The sequence below is a fragment of the Trachurus japonicus genome, chromosome 7, assembly GCF_045865225.1.
Source record: "Trachurus japonicus isolate A0001 chromosome 7, Traja_1.0".
Classification (NCBI taxonomy): Eukaryota; Metazoa; Chordata; class Actinopteri; order Carangiformes; family Carangidae; genus Trachurus; species Trachurus japonicus.
In genome coordinates this window covers 8059767-8075590 of record NC_140913.1, presented here as the reverse complement: position 1 = coordinate 8075590, position 15824 = coordinate 8059767, and the positions used below count along the sequence as shown (strand labels likewise).

The following is a 15824-nucleotide window of genomic DNA, read 5'->3' as shown; positions in this document are numbered from 1 at the left end:
GACGGCACGCGTTTGGGAGGCACCTATCAAAATAAGCAGTCTAGTTTCAAGTCTTCCAGTGTGTATGTGTGTGTGTAAATGCTGGCACACACTGTGGGACATCTCCCACAAACATGAACCACATCAAAGTGTCATGTCATGTTAGCATGAAGGCAAAATAGTTTCATCATCATCATCACCATGGCTGACTTTATTATCCTCAGTATCATCCTCAGCTCTGTCTTTCGTCTTCTCTCTTGTACCATCGGTTTGGGACAGACACATCTGGGGAACACACGTCCTTCCTTTAACGATGGTTGGGGTTTGGCGGAGACTAATTAGAAAATTTACTGGCTCCGCAAACAAAGATCAACAGGGCGTCTCTTTCTCCTGAGGCTAATTGTTGGGGGGTGCTTGTTTTCAGATAAATCTCTAACCGACCGCTATCATCATCAACATGTTGAGGCTGTGGACACAAATTATACAGTGTGTGTATGTGTATGTGTGTGTGCAAGTGTGTTACCACGCTAAATCTTGTATCATTATCTCATACGCTACACATCCAGTATATTCACTGGTTCTTCTGTGCGAGGGGCTTCAAAATTGAGACTGTTACAACGTGTTATAATGTGTTGATTTTTAACATATAAAAACCAAATATGAAACTCAAAAGCCTTCAAGAACTTTATTCAAATAAAACTGTTGGTAAGTAGGCAACAATCAGCTAAGCCTGTGTTTATTTTTATTTATCTGAAATTTTGATACATTACAAGATATATTTGCAATTTTAAACTCCAAAAACCATAGTAACAACAGGTCAGTGAGCCAATCAGTAGAGAGGAGGCTCTGAGAATATACTCTGTCTGTTTTCTGATTGACTAAATACAAGTATACAAGAAATCATACTAAATCCTGCAAGGTTGGATTGTGGGTCCAGGTGGGCGGGGCTTGGGGCAATGCTGGGAGCTGCTTTGTTGTGACATCACAACATTACAGAAACCCTGATTGCTGGTTTTAATGCTCAGTTTCTGAATACAGACTGTGTGCATTTCTTTGTGGGCTGAGGGTTTGATACTTTCACAGTATTAATATAGAGCCTGACTTGTTTTATAATGAAGATAGGCATTGAAATCTGACTATATACAGTATATGGGATCTTTAATATTGATAAATAGTAGTACCAACCTGAGTAAGGTCAGTAAGGACCCAGCTATTAATGAGTCTGTTTCAGCCCATTTGTAAAATGATCTTTTGAATGAATGTGCAGTAGCGGCTACAGCTGAACTATATACAAGATATTGAAAATATCATGATTTCAGTGGCATTGGTCATGTTTTTTATTTCATCAATACTGCGTTTTTCAGCCAGTGTTTCAGGCCACGTGTAATATGTTTTTACTCTATGCAAAGTTGTGAGATTCTTTACCTAAGTTTAAGAAGTACTCCTCCATTCAAAATGTAAAAAAGAAAAATACAGTGAAGTCTAACATTTGAAACGACACTTGTACAAATATGGGTCATAGCCTTTTCATGTAGACAAAAATAACAGATGATATTTATGTTGTTTACATTGACACCGGTTTAAGCAAACGTTGTCCTCTTTATTGGTAAGCAGTAAAAAAAAAAAAAAAAGCCTGACCATTAGCACAGAATACACTGTTTGCTTGGGAAAGCTTTATCAAAATGTTGACACTAAACACATGGGCAGCATGACTGAGTATAAGGCATGTGCGTGCATGTGTGTGACGGACTTTGTGTGTGTGTGTGTGTGTGTGTGTGTGTGTGTGTGTGTGTGTGTGTGTGTGTGTGTGTGTGTGTGTGTGTGTATGTGTGTGCGTGCATGTGTGTGAAGGACTCTATGTGTGTGTGTGTGTGTGTGTGTGTGCAGAGGTGATTCTGGGGAAAGCCCTTCTGGCAGGGAGTCCTGACCGTGACACGGAGCTCCACAGCAGCCGGAGATGTGGGCACGGTGCCAGTGGGCGTCACGCCAATCGCCCTCCCTCCCTCCTCTCTCTCTCCCTCACTCTCTCTCTTTCTCCCTCCGTCATATTTAAAGAGCAGAGGTTTTTTACAGACACTACAAACATGCACTGCTTTTCCACTTTCCCACCTACTGTAAAAACAGCACATATTTCAATACGCAGCACTGTGTGAAATCAGAAAAGCATTTTTTTAACATCTAATCAATCCATTCACCAGAAAACAAAATTATACTGTATGTGGCATGAACAAACACTTTAACAATATTTAGATGGCACATTAGACATGATATTATCACCTTATTAAATTGATGGCCGAACATATTAGCAAACAGAGGCTTGTACATTGTCCAATATTCGCTCTGTTTTAGCTCTGTGTTTGGTCTCCTCCGGCTCCTGAGGGGAATATCTGGCTGTTGTTGCTGCTACTGCACTACAGCTGCACCGCAGATTTTTTGGCGGTCAGTTGTAGAAACAGAATTGCCCTATGGGATAAATAAAGTAATCTCAACTCAACTCAACTCAACTAAATGCTTTACTGTGCGTCCGTCTGCTGTCAATATTTAAAGGGATAGTTCAACATTTTGGAAAATTGGCCAACTGTCATAATCCCTATAGTCATAACAGTAGGGAAATCAAGAAATCCCATTAGCCTCCGTAGCGTAGCTCTGAGCAGCTCGTGGCTCTGCTCCGCCGTTTTAAAAATAGCTTGCACCGACAATTGAAGGTAACGAACCTACTATAGGGATTATGGCAATGGGCCAATTTGCCAACATGTTGAACTATCCCTTTAAGTATCTAAACAAGAGTCCATTTGCATGCTATATGTGGATTGCTCCTGTGATTCTCCTGTAAAGGCTGCTGGCTGCCTTATCATCTCACTATGAATAGGCCAAATATTTTATTTCTAAAGTAAAAAAAAAAAAAAGTTTTTGTTCTTGTGATCTAGTTTTCTGTTGCGCATATTATAAATATGTTTACAAAGTACATGTGACTGTTTTGCAGTGATTAGTGTGTAATTTGTTCTTGACCTCGGGAAAGTTTCCTCATGAGCAGCATTACATTATTTGTTATTTCCTACACTGAGACTAATGCAAATTCATTTAGGAAATGTTTTTTTATGTATTTGTTATTTTAGTAAATCTTCACAGGTTTGAACACAGTCAGTCGGTCATTTTATAGCATTCACTAGGTAATTGCTGAACATCTTTAACATTTTCTACAGTTGCTACACTCAAACAGAGATATTGTATACTGAGGTGAAGTACCATCATCATATTTAACAAATACTCCTATGCTCACACACACAGACAACAAACACACAGACTTGCACACACTGATGATTTAGTAGCTGTGATTGAAACGCATGGAGCCTGTGGTCTGAGCCGCTCCATCCAGCCGCTGCATGGGACTCTGACACTTTTGTTTCCCTGGGCTGCCACTGGCTCTCTCTGATTCAGATGGGGTCAGCAACAAACAATCTCTAAGTTTGGCAACGTCAGCTCAGCTTAAAACAACAGGCATTGTTCAGCTGGCTTTTGTTTACAGAAATCTACAGGTTTCAATGGACCCTGCAGCTTTTCCCACTCTTTTGCTTTCCTTATCGTTCCCGTTCTGCTGCTAATTCTCCTCTGTTTGGCTTCTTATTTGCTGATTGCCACCCACCCCACCTCCACCCCCCCCCTCTCCAAACCAACTCACACACATGTCTAAGCCCACTCCTCTTTCACCCACTCTGCATGTGTATTTTTAAAGGATGTGTTCAGGGTTATGGGAGGGAAAAGCAGAAAAGTAGTGTGTGTGTGAGGTGTTGCGGTTAGAGGTGGTGGGGGGGTGGGGGTTTAAAGGTAGAGACTTGTAAAAATAACATTCTTGCATAAACAGGGCCTTGAAAAATGGGCAGTGGGCAGCTCGCATTCCTGGCATTTTTTTTTTGAAACTTGATCACGTTCCGAAGGATCGGAGGCCGCAGGCACCTTCAGCAGATGACAGCCATGCGACAAGCAAGCAGAAGGGAAGGGGGAGAGAGAGAGAGAGACACACACACACACACAGGCGAGAGAGAGAGAGAGAGAGAGAGAGAGAGAGAGAGGAGAAGATAACAACAGAACAAGAATGAGATGAAAAGACATGAGAAAGATGCCGGAGTGAAGGAAAACAAGAGCAGATAACATAGATGTAGATGTTGAAAACAGCAGCTGCTGTGGGGGTGTTGCACTTCCAAACAGCAGCCTGACATTTTGTGAGACAGAAATCTGCTTTTTTCTTTCTTTCTTTCTTTCTTTCTTTCTTTTTTTTAATTTACAGTAACTCATTACACTAGATTCACACGACACATATCCACCCATATCCACCTTCATCTGCTGCTGCTCTGCAGACATGAGGAGTGAGTCTGCTCTCACAGAGGAGTGTTTGTGTTGAAACACAACAGCAGCTATTGGGTAACCGATCAGAGTCAGGCTGGGACACAGGGGCAGAGGAGGCTACAGCACATACTGCAAACCGGTGAAGCAGCTCTCCAGGTGTCTGTCAGAGCTGCGACTGACTATCCACATGATGACTTGTCGCCGCCGTCGACACATGAATTTTCTTTGTGATTTGTTGTTTTGTTTTTTTTCCCGTAAAATGTCAGAAAGCGGCGTTGGTGTAAATACACTGCAGAGCTCAAGATGCAGATTCAAATCTTGAATAGAATTCATGAAAAACAAAAAGCAGCATGTTTGACATTTCTGCCTCCACTCACTTCGATGCGATTCACACATCAGACGCATCGTTCTCACCGCTCTTACTGCAGTTCTCAGAACAGTTCATAACTCCTAACCACCTGCGCAAAAGCATCTGCTGCAGCAGCCAAAAACAAAGTCAGTCACTTCAACAATGTTAAACTTCCAAGATTTCGTCAAGCCTTGCCCTGCACAGTTACAGGCCACAGAAGCTCTGACCTCATGTGACCTTATTATAAAAAGTGATCTTGAAGACCGTGGTCCACACAGCTGAGGTATCAGAGGAGCGCAGTCGGGTTCTGCTCTGGTTTCTATTAATAAGAACTTATACATCAACTACAACTTTGCAACATCTAAGGGGTGATTAGGGTAAAAATCAGATATCACCATGAAACTTCCCAAGTTTATCACTTACATTAATTCAAATCAAATGTTATGTTTAAATATGTAAAAGAGGCAATATCTAATGAAATATGCGCTAATTTGCATACATTTCCAGAACTGAAATCTGAACAATGGACAAAGCCCCTTTCAAATTTCTTCTTGATTTATTTTGTTGAGAGATGTTTTTACAGAGGGGATTTTGGATATCTCTTTTCATCACTCTGTAAATGAGAAAATACTGTCACCAGCCCTAAAAAAGAATCTAATTTCGCCCTGTTTTTAGGAATAAAATGTTGTATAAATCAGTCTTTGAATGATATATCAACAATCCCCTCTGTAAAAACCTTCAGAATATAGACAGGAATCAAACTGGAAGGTTTGGTGTCTGTAGGTGCTGCTGAAGTGGAGATTTCGCACCCAGAGTATGAGGAAAAACTCATTTTGAGAAAACGGTCTTTAAAGGGACAACGAGGAGTTTTGGAAAAGCGAAGCGTTTTCACACTACCTTTATGAGCCTCCGCGCGCACCGTAAAATTCTTTTGACCGGCGCAAGACGGACTCATGTTTTCATTCATCAATAATTAAAGTCAGAGGTTCAAAGAGGTTCAGATACCACCGTAGTTCCGACCATAAACGGCGATTCAGCTACCTTATTCTCATGACTCGTTGCGAAACTGAAAGTAAAGAAACGCTGGTCGGCTCGACCAGCATCTCCGCCACCACTAATAATAACAAAATAACGATAGAGACAGAATGATATATTTATCGAAAATGGGCCCATTAACAAGTGTGGGTAGCGGAGATTCATCCACATTAACGTGAGACTTTTTTATAACCGATTAGAAACTCCTCGTTGTCCCTTTAAGGACTGTAAAATTCCATAGATTGTTAATGTTAATCGTACTTTTACGATTGGTTGTGGATACTGAGGACACAGCACAGTATGTCACAGGAGCATGCTAACTTTTGGTGAATTTAGGATAAATCTACGGACGAAAGAGACAAAATGAAGTAAAACAAAAACAAAATCTCAAAATTGATCAGTGCATGAAAAAGCAGTGTTTTTGTCTGTAGTGTCTCACCCTAAGTTGGAGTTTAGAAAATGGTGTGTTGGTTTCTGGTGGTGGCTTATCAGTTGTACACAGTGAGACACTGTGGGGAGCAGCATTGTGCTGATGGAGCTGTATAGTGCAAACTGTAAAGACTAAAGCTGACAACGGTCCCTTCAGGGACTGATGAAGAACCTGAGCAGCTCCGTGGGTTCTCCACAATGAGCAAACACACACAACCTGCAGCTCTGTGGACAAAGTGGCAAACGTCAGATTAGACAAAGATCGGCCTGAACCACAGAGAGGAGAAGATGAAGCTGAAGCTGTCAAACATGGTGGAGGAGCTGCTTTACACTGATGATGTCACCGTGATGTCAGCAGGAGGACAGCTACACATCACTACTACACACAACCACACATAACTGCACATACTTCTACACACAACATGGTACTACACACAACTACACATAACTATACATATAATTGCAAACAGCTACATATACCAATACAAACAAATACAGATATATATACACAACCACATATACTGAATTCACACAACTACACCTTCTGATATACACAACTACACACACTGACACACTAACACACATAGGTGAAGTCTAATCCAGAGCTGAATGTGGTTGTAAGTTGTTAAACATTTGACAGCACCATCGAACTCATGGTGTTTACTTCAGAGGGAAAGAAATAAAGAAAGAAAGAAAGAAAGAAAGAAAGAAAGAAAGAAAGAAAGAAAGAAAGAAAGAAAGAAAGAAAGAAAGAAAGAAAGAAAGAAAGAAAGAAAGAAAGAAAAGAAAGAAAGCTGACAGGGGGTCTGCGTAGCCCCTTTTCACAGCAGGAATGTTGCTCCTTTATTCCACCTCATCGTTGTGTATAAACGGTATGAACATGGAAGGAGGGGGTTGTTGTTGTTGTAGTTGTTCTAACTTTAGACGAAGAGCTGGATCTGTACGTACAGGACGGCGCTACTCGTCACCTCCGCCTCATGTCTGAACAACTTCATGACGGCTTTGATTCGTTAAGTGTAAACAAGTGAAGGCGGCGTAACGAGGGTCCTTTAGTGAGATCTCTGAGCGCACGGAGCTTTTCATTTACACTTTTTAACACAGCACTTTCCTTCTCCTTCATTTGAATGACTGGGATGCCAGAGGGTGGTCTTCCACCTCACTACCTCTCTAACACTTTTCGTGTGTGTGTGTGTGTGTGTGTGTGTGTGTGTGAGTGAGTGAGTGAGTGAGTGTGGGGGATGTAAGGAGCTCTGAGAAGCTCTGTCTTTCTCTGAGAAAGGTTTAGGTTTCAGATGGGAGAGTAAAATAGTTAACAGATTGCCCAGCATCCGCACCGTGGCTCTTTGGTGCACACGCCCATCCTCAGCCCCTCTGTGCCGGCTGCCACCTCTCACTGTCGGCCGCTCACTGCTACATCTAAATATCAGATCAAACTGATCAGATCGGCACAGGTATCGATTGGGTTCTTGGTAGCCATGCTGCCATCTAACTGAGGATGAAGGGAGATGAAGCAGCAGCCGTCACAGCCACACACACACACAGGTGAAACACCTCAAACAGGCCTGGATAACTGAGACAGCAAAACATAATCTGAATCTCACTTTACTTTTCCTGCTAATCAATGTTTAATGAATATTTATGTATTAAAGGGATAGTTCAACATTTTGGCAAATTGGCCCATTGCCATAATCCCTATAGTTTTAGGAGTAGGTTCGTTACCTTTAATTGTCAGTGCAAGCTGTTTTTAGAACGGCGGAGCAGAGCCGTGAGCTGCTCAGAGCTACGCTACGGAGGCTAATGGGATTTCTTGGTTTCCCTCATCAAGCTCATCTAATATACACAATACAAACGTTACAAGATGGAGTTGTTTTCGAGGTAAAGTCATGCAAAACCGCTGATGCGCATTCCCGTCGGGGGCAGTTTTTCGGCAAGCAGTCTCTGATTTGCCTCAAAAACAACTCCGTCTCATAACGTTCCGTTATTATCTCATAGCGTGGTGAATGTGCAGGTCACAACTTGTCCACCAGAGCGTTTTGGAGTTGTTGGATTGTGTATTTGATGAGTTTGATGAGGGAAACCAAGAAATCCCATTAGCCTCTGTAGTGTAGCTCTGCTCTGCTCCGCCGATCTAAAAATAGCTTGCACCGACAATTAAAGGTAACGAACCTATACTGCTAAAACTATAGGGATTATGGCAATGGGCCAATCTGCCAAAATGTTGAACTATCCCTTTAATGTCTAAATTTGCGACATCAGGACTTAACTATCTAATGTAAAGTTTACATAACTTCATTACAGTGGTGGGTTTCCCTGTCAAGGGGTCCTGAGACATGATTAAGGGGTCATATGACTGACAAAGGGATATGAAAGAAACACTATACAGTCGCCTACATGTCTCAGTCTTTATGTTACTAAACCTTTTACAAGTCATGGTCAGAGGCTGAAAAGAAGTGAATGAGCCCAGTCGAAGCTCATGTGACCTGCATAAGAAGCAGCTGCATAGGATGTGACAGTGAGCAGCATGTGTCAGCAAAAACATTTAACATTATTCATTTATTTTATTAATAGAACACAGAGCGCTTCAGTAAAATAACTTTGTAATGCATCTTTTACTTTGTGTGTCTGTCCTCCTTTGGCAATGTTTACACCTGCTTTTCACACAGATACGCTTTCCCTCTCAGTCTGAAGTGCTGATGTATTACAGCAGACATCACTCTGTGCCACGGTTTGGTGAAAGCCTCTGGGTTAAATTCATTTATACAACAGTTAGTTTCGACCAAGTAATTTGATTGGACAAGAGACGTTCCATGAGTGCTGATATACAGTATAACAGCACTGGGACTTTTTATAGACGTTATCACTCCACTGTTCAGCTGGGCAGGAGCTACGTCAGAGCCACGCTCCACATACAGGAGCTCCCCAGCTACAGTTATAAACGGACCAGAGAATTAAAACCCGGACCTGACGTGGTCCGTCTAATTGGCGATAATTCTCAGCCTGAACCCGGCTGGAAAAAAAAAAAAAAAAAAGAAATCGCCGCAACAACTACGTTTTAACTGCGATATGCTTTGATATTAGCATTAGCTGTTGTTAGCCAAGAAGCTCTATACTTAGCTTCAAATGTGTTTGTATTGATTACATAATAAACATGATAAACACATTTAATACGGTATCGATAACGTCTCTGTATATCTTCACACTAGTCCCATTGCTCCGAACCAGCACTGGAACCAGCTCGGTGGAAAAGCTTGTAGCTAGTAGCAAGCTAGGAAATGTTTATGTGTTATAAAGTTCTTATTGGCATTTTTCCTTCTTATAGTCTAATTGTGCCGCTGCAACATAAAAACTACTTGGAGAATGGTCTAAAACTTTATTCACATTTATTCTTAGGACACCTCAAATCTTTAATGATATCACACTTTACTTCCAGATGTTCCTGTCGAAGTTGATGCGTCCAACTTTTCTTTAATATTTTAAATTATTAATTATTGTCAATGTTTTTGTTTATTTGTCATGTTGTGTGGCTTTTATTTTTGTTCTATTTCTTTAGGCTTTTTTTTCTTTTTATTCCATAGTGTTTTTGTTTCCTGACACTCTTATGTGCTGTCATTTCTGATGTCTTGAATAAGAGAACTGAATGAATCAGATGCAGCAGATACAGTAGCTGCTCTTCTTCCCTGTTGTTGCACGTAGGAAGAGAAACAAACGCAACAAGAACTGATGAACTTTGCATGACTCCAGTGATCAGCAGTGTCACCTTCCTTCTAAATGACTGGCACAAAGCCTCTCTGTGCCAACACATTTTGACAGCTCACTGACTAAAGCATCCCTAGTCCCTAGAAGAGTAAATATCCTCTTATGTTTTCTTCTCTAATTTTTTGTCATGTTTTTGTTTTTCTTTGCAAAATCCTCACTTCCTTTGGCCCAAAAACAAACTTAGAAAAAAAGAAACACAACAACTCGTGTTCACAGACTGGCCATTAGTCGTAACCGGGGTCTGTGAGAGGATATTTCCTTTTTTTTTTAAACAGGTCACATGATGAAAAGTCAAAGAGAAACTTGAAATTTGATTAGGATTTCTGGGCATTCCCTTCACTTGTGGAACTTCACTAAACTTCATTTTCTTACAGTTTCCCTCTTTGTCACACTAGTGTCCTATAGGAGCAGTGGATGGACTTACAGAGCACTGTGACTTAACACACACACACACACACACACACACACACTCACACACATACACATGCACAACTGCTACTGAAAGTCACTTGCTGGCAAAATGAGACCATCCAACCAAACCAGCAGAGAGAAGAGGAGGCCAATGATGTGACCGGATTGGAGCGGAGGGGGTAGGGGTAGGGGTAGGGGTGGAGGGTGGAGGGGGGGCAAGAGAGAGGAGGAGAGCGGGGAGGAGGGAGGACGAACAGGGAGGGCAGGGGAGGAGATGGGGCAAGGGGGGAGGGAGCAGCAGAGAGCGAGGCAGCGTCACGTGACCGAGTCCAGCAGAGAGTGTTATAATAGGCCCCCTCTCGGAGTAGAGAGGCAGAGGCTGGATGTGAACCAAAATCCCTCTACCACACACAGGCTGGCCATTGTTGGCTATTCACTGGACTCCATCTCGGGGCACTTTATCATTCAATTAGGACAGCTTTCACACCGCACACCACAGAAAAGAGGCCTTCAATCAAACTGAAAACTTCACACTGGCCCTGGAGGGGACGCAGAAAGGGGACTCGCAGTTGTCACCCCACTTTCATTTTTCCTACTTGTTGTTGTTGTTCACCAAGACTTTGAGCGGAAAAGAGAGAGAGGGGAGAGGAGAGAGAAAGAGGGGGAGAGAATAGATGGAGAGATGTGAGGAGAGAGAAGGAGGAGGAGGAGGAGGAGGAGGAGGAAATCCCTCTTGAGTACCGTTACATGTTTGGTAGCATGTGTGTGTTTATGAAGCTGGTGGAATGCATATGAGTGGGTGAGGGGTTAAATTTGGTAAGTGGTCGTCGGGAAGGGTGGGGGGGGGGAGTAGTAAGAAAAGAGAGAGAGAAAAAGAGAGAGAGGAAGAGGGGGAAAATTCAAAGCTGAGAGGAGAATGACACGGAGGAGTACACTCGAAGGAAATAATGAGAGGGAGAAGTACGCTTGAGAAAGGAGGAGGGAGACGGGGAAATGCGCCGCGATGGGGAGAAGAGAGGCAGCACGGCAACTGATCAAAACACGGAGGGGCTAAGGAGGGGAGGAGGAGGAGGAGGAGGAGGAGGAGGAGGAAGAGGAGGACGCAAAGGCTGATCAACAAGTTTAGAGGAGGAGGACGGGAGAGGAGAAGAAGCCGACAGGTGAAGAAGAACGAGAGAAAGACGAGCGCGGTGGCATAGGAGACTGAAGTGATGCACATAAAGCTGTACTGGGATCAGATGAGAAAATGAGTCACTGAGGATCTGTAATTAGTACATTAACAATTAATAACTCATTACAGTGCACTGTAATGTATAAAGCATTCATTAATGTATTGATCAACATCTGGAACTCCTAAGTTTCTGCTTCTTTCTTGCATTATTATATTTTATATTATATAGTTATGTATATTTAGTAATTGTCCTGATTATATAAAGTATAAATAATTCTGAATATACTATATTTACATTAAAATCTTAGAGACCACAAAACAAATCACTCCTTGTGGACAGGAAAGTCATAAAACGGAGATGAAAGCTGTTTGTTTTGTGTGTGTGTCTGTGTGCTTTTATTTTCTTCTGTTTTGTTTGGCATCCTGCCTTTATTTTGACAGTCGTCAGTGGGAAGCGGCACCGACAGGAAACACAGGCAGAGAGACATGGACTGGCACTGAGTGGTGGATGCTGTGTGCAGTCATGTGGTCCAGGCCTGAACCACAACACATATTTACACTTTAACACCTGCCTGTCAATAACTAGTACACGTGAATTACACGTAATAAACCCACTAAAATGCACATAAGGGGCAGTCAATTGATATCATCAATTCATTCACTAAAAATGATCTTGTAATTGGCCTGCACTTTCCAGAGATACCTGCATGTTAACAAACACACACTGGATCATACCTGCAGTGCACACACTACTGTTTTCATCAATTGTTAATTTCAGGTCAAACTTTCTGACTTGACTTATAGACCAAGGTTGATTAGAACGAAAGCAGCTGGAACTTCTCCTGTTCTATCTAAAAATAACTGATTACAATCATTATATATATGGAAGTAAAGGAGTCAATCAGAACTGAGTGAGTTTACATTAAAGGGACAACGAGACACACTACATTTATGAGCCTCCACGCGCACCGTAGAATTCTTCGACCTGCGCAAGACAGACTCATGTTTTCATTCATCAAGAATTAAAGTCAGAGGTTCAAAGAGGTTCAGTTACCGTCGCAGTCCCGACCATAAACGGCAATACGGGCAGCGTTATTCTCATGAGCGTCCGCGAAACCTAAAGTAAGGAAACGCTGGTCGGCTCGCCCAGCATTTCCACCATTAATTAAAATAACAAAATAACGATAGAGACAAAACGATATATTTATCGAAAATGGAGCCATTAACAAGTGTGGGTAACGTAGATTCATCCACATTAACGTGAGACTTTTTTATAACCAAATAGAAACTCCTCGTTGTCCCTTTAATAGATGTAATATGTATGATATATATTTGGTATATTTTACAACTGGATTTTTAGTTGACAGAATAATAACTGTATGTGAAATTATGTCAGAACTGGTCAACAATGTAAATGATAATAACTCATGACCAACCCTATAACTCCTTGTACAAAAACTTGAGCACATGGCTCATAGCGCACTTTTTTGGGGCACAGCAGGCTCAAGTTTGAAATACAACATGGCTTCAGGGTCACTGGCTGAAAGGACTGAACTCTGTTAACACAGAAACACCTGCATTCAGCTGCTAAACACCAAAGTCATGTTTGTTGTTGCAAGTAACGGTGACACACGTGTGTTGTAATGAGCTGCTGTCTGGATTGGTTGCAGAGGCTCTTAAGAGTTTTATACACTTCTCTGAACAAACAACAAATCATTTACAAGGACAAATGAAACCAAAATGTCCAGTAACGTCCCACGGTTTGTTGTTTGATGATTATAGCTGGATATAAAACATGTGATCATTCATAACATAGGATCAACCAATATTATTAATTAAACTACCAATAAGTTATAAAATCAACTCCACTTTGACTGATGTAGGTCCGATCGTTCCTTCTAAGTGAAGCTGGTTATGTGGACGACACCAGCGCAAACACTGAGCCTCAACCTGAGCAGCTCAAATCCAAAATGTCACATTCATTGGCTGGACACATTTTAGTTTCAGGTAAGAGACAAAAAAAGTCAAATGCAAACACTAAAGAACTTAAGATAATTTAAGTGAAGTTAAAGGGATAGTTCACCCTAGAATGATATTTCGCTCATTATCTACTCACCCTCATGTTGACTAAGGGCTGGAAGAATTTTCAGAGTCCACCGTCCCTTCTCTGAGTTACAGGGGGTCTTGGCGTAGCAGTGCATTTCAATGCAACGGTTGCAAAGGGACACCAGAGCTCTTCTTAAAAAAACACACACAAAAAAACATCCAAATACCTCCATGATGCTCGTATGTAATGTCCGTCTTGTGCTGAAGCCCCAAATTGCGTAATTGTCCCGAAAAAAATTAAATAAGTCTATATTTTAAGCTTGTTTGTAGCGGAAGCTTCTCGAAGCTCCTCTTCCTGGTCTGTCCAAATCTCGCGTGATTCGCAGTAACCGCACTGACGCCGGCGCAAATCACGCGAGATTTGGACGGACCAGGAAGAGGAGCTTCGAGAAGCTTCCGCTACAAACAATTACGCAATTTGGGGCTTCAGCACAAGACGGACATTACATACGAGCATCATGGAGGTATTTGGATGTTTTTTTGTGTGTGTTTTTTTACGAAGAGCTCTGGTGTCCCTTTGCAACCGTTGCATTGAAATGCACTGCTACGCCAAGACCCCCTGTAACTCAGAGAAGGGACGGTGGACTCTGAAAATTCTTCCAGCCCTTAGTCAACATGAGGGTGAGTAGATAATGAGCGAAATATCATTCTAGGGTGAACTATCCCTTTAACACAGCCAAATATCAATTAAAAAACGATATATTGCTTAAAATGATTTAGAATTACACAGAAATATACAAGCTTTAAAGGTCCCATCTTGAATAAAGTGAGATTCCATTATAAATCAGCCCTAGGTTTTATTTTAACAAAAAGTGAGACTATCAAAGCCTCAGGCCACAGAGAAATACACACTGCCTGTATTAAGACCCTGAGCCTGAAAACCAGCTGTCAGGACTTGTGTAACTTTGTGATGTCACAAAGCAGTCACACTCTCAGTCATGTCCCCAAGCCCTGTCCACCTGGACCTACCACACAACCAGTGCTTACGGTAACTGAAATTTACTATATTTCTATTCTACTCAGAAAACAGACAGAAGAGAGACTCAGAATAGATACTAACAACTCTTCTGAGACTGTTATTTTAGTGATTAAAACCACAATTATACAGTATATTATTATGGATCAATGTTTCAAATAAATTATTATATTACTATATAACTATTATATTATTATAATGGTAAAAGTTGGAAATCATTCAGATGTAGATTAGTCATCATATCATCCATCTACATATTTGATTTGACGTAGGTTTTAAACCAAACGCCTTGCAACCTGGGTTCAGGGGCTGACCAATCAAATCATCCACCTGCTCTACCACCTGAGCAACTGAACTTATGAATAATCTATAATCAAATTAAATCTAACAGACACAGGACTTTAAAATGACCTGATCTATATATAGCTAAATTCAGAAACGTCCATGGTTTCCATTACAGACAATCTGTCGGTTCATGCTACACTGTGTAGCCGGACTGTAACAAGAAACCAACCATGCATACAGTAATGGCTGACATGAATATTTAACAGTCTCTGAGTATTTGCATGTACAGATCTAAGTGCATCAGTGTCAATCACGCTCTCCTGTACATTTAAACTTGAAGCCACAAAAACCTCTCAGGCCACCGATGATGCAACCGTCTTCCCACCACTCCTCACATTACTTCCGCTACTTTCTACTTCAAGGCAAAGGTGGCAGCCAATCAATCAATCAGCTGATCACTCAATAAATATACTGATCAACTCGTTTATCAAGATTCGAGCTCAAATATCAAGAGAAATGATCATTTTCACTCCAGCTTTTCCGTCTGGAGCTTTGGAGGATTTTCTTTTGTCCACCGAGGGAGTCGGAGGTTTTGCTTGGCATTATTTAGAGAGAAGGGGATTGTTGAGCAGGGCGGGGTGGTGGAGGGAGGCGTTATTAAAAATCACTTCAGAGGAAGTAAGAGGGGATGTGATGTGTCATCAGACAGTGTGGCTACATTCTGCTTTCTCCCGTTTTTTTCTCCCAGACCCCTGATCTCCTCCCTCCTTATTATGAATCAGGAGCAGCACAATCATCTGTCACTATACTACTGTAGCTGTGTGTGTGTGTGACTGTGTCAGAGAGTGTGTGAGTCAGGAGTTAACGCTCTCCCTCCCTCTCTCTCTCTCTCTCTATCCACATGGATCAGGTTTCGGCCCATTCGCTGACTCACAAATCGGCATCTCTAGACTGTGCTGCTGAACAGACCGGGTCCATATTCC

The 15824-nt window shown here is 41.8% G+C and overlaps 1 protein-coding gene across 1 annotated transcript in view; it reads right to left on the bottom strand.

The window, feature by feature from the left end:
• Positions 1-15824, bottom strand: part of plagl2 (pleiomorphic adenoma gene-like 2) — a 44837-nt gene that overhangs the window by 18322 nt on the left and 10691 nt on the right. The window lies entirely within an intron of this gene.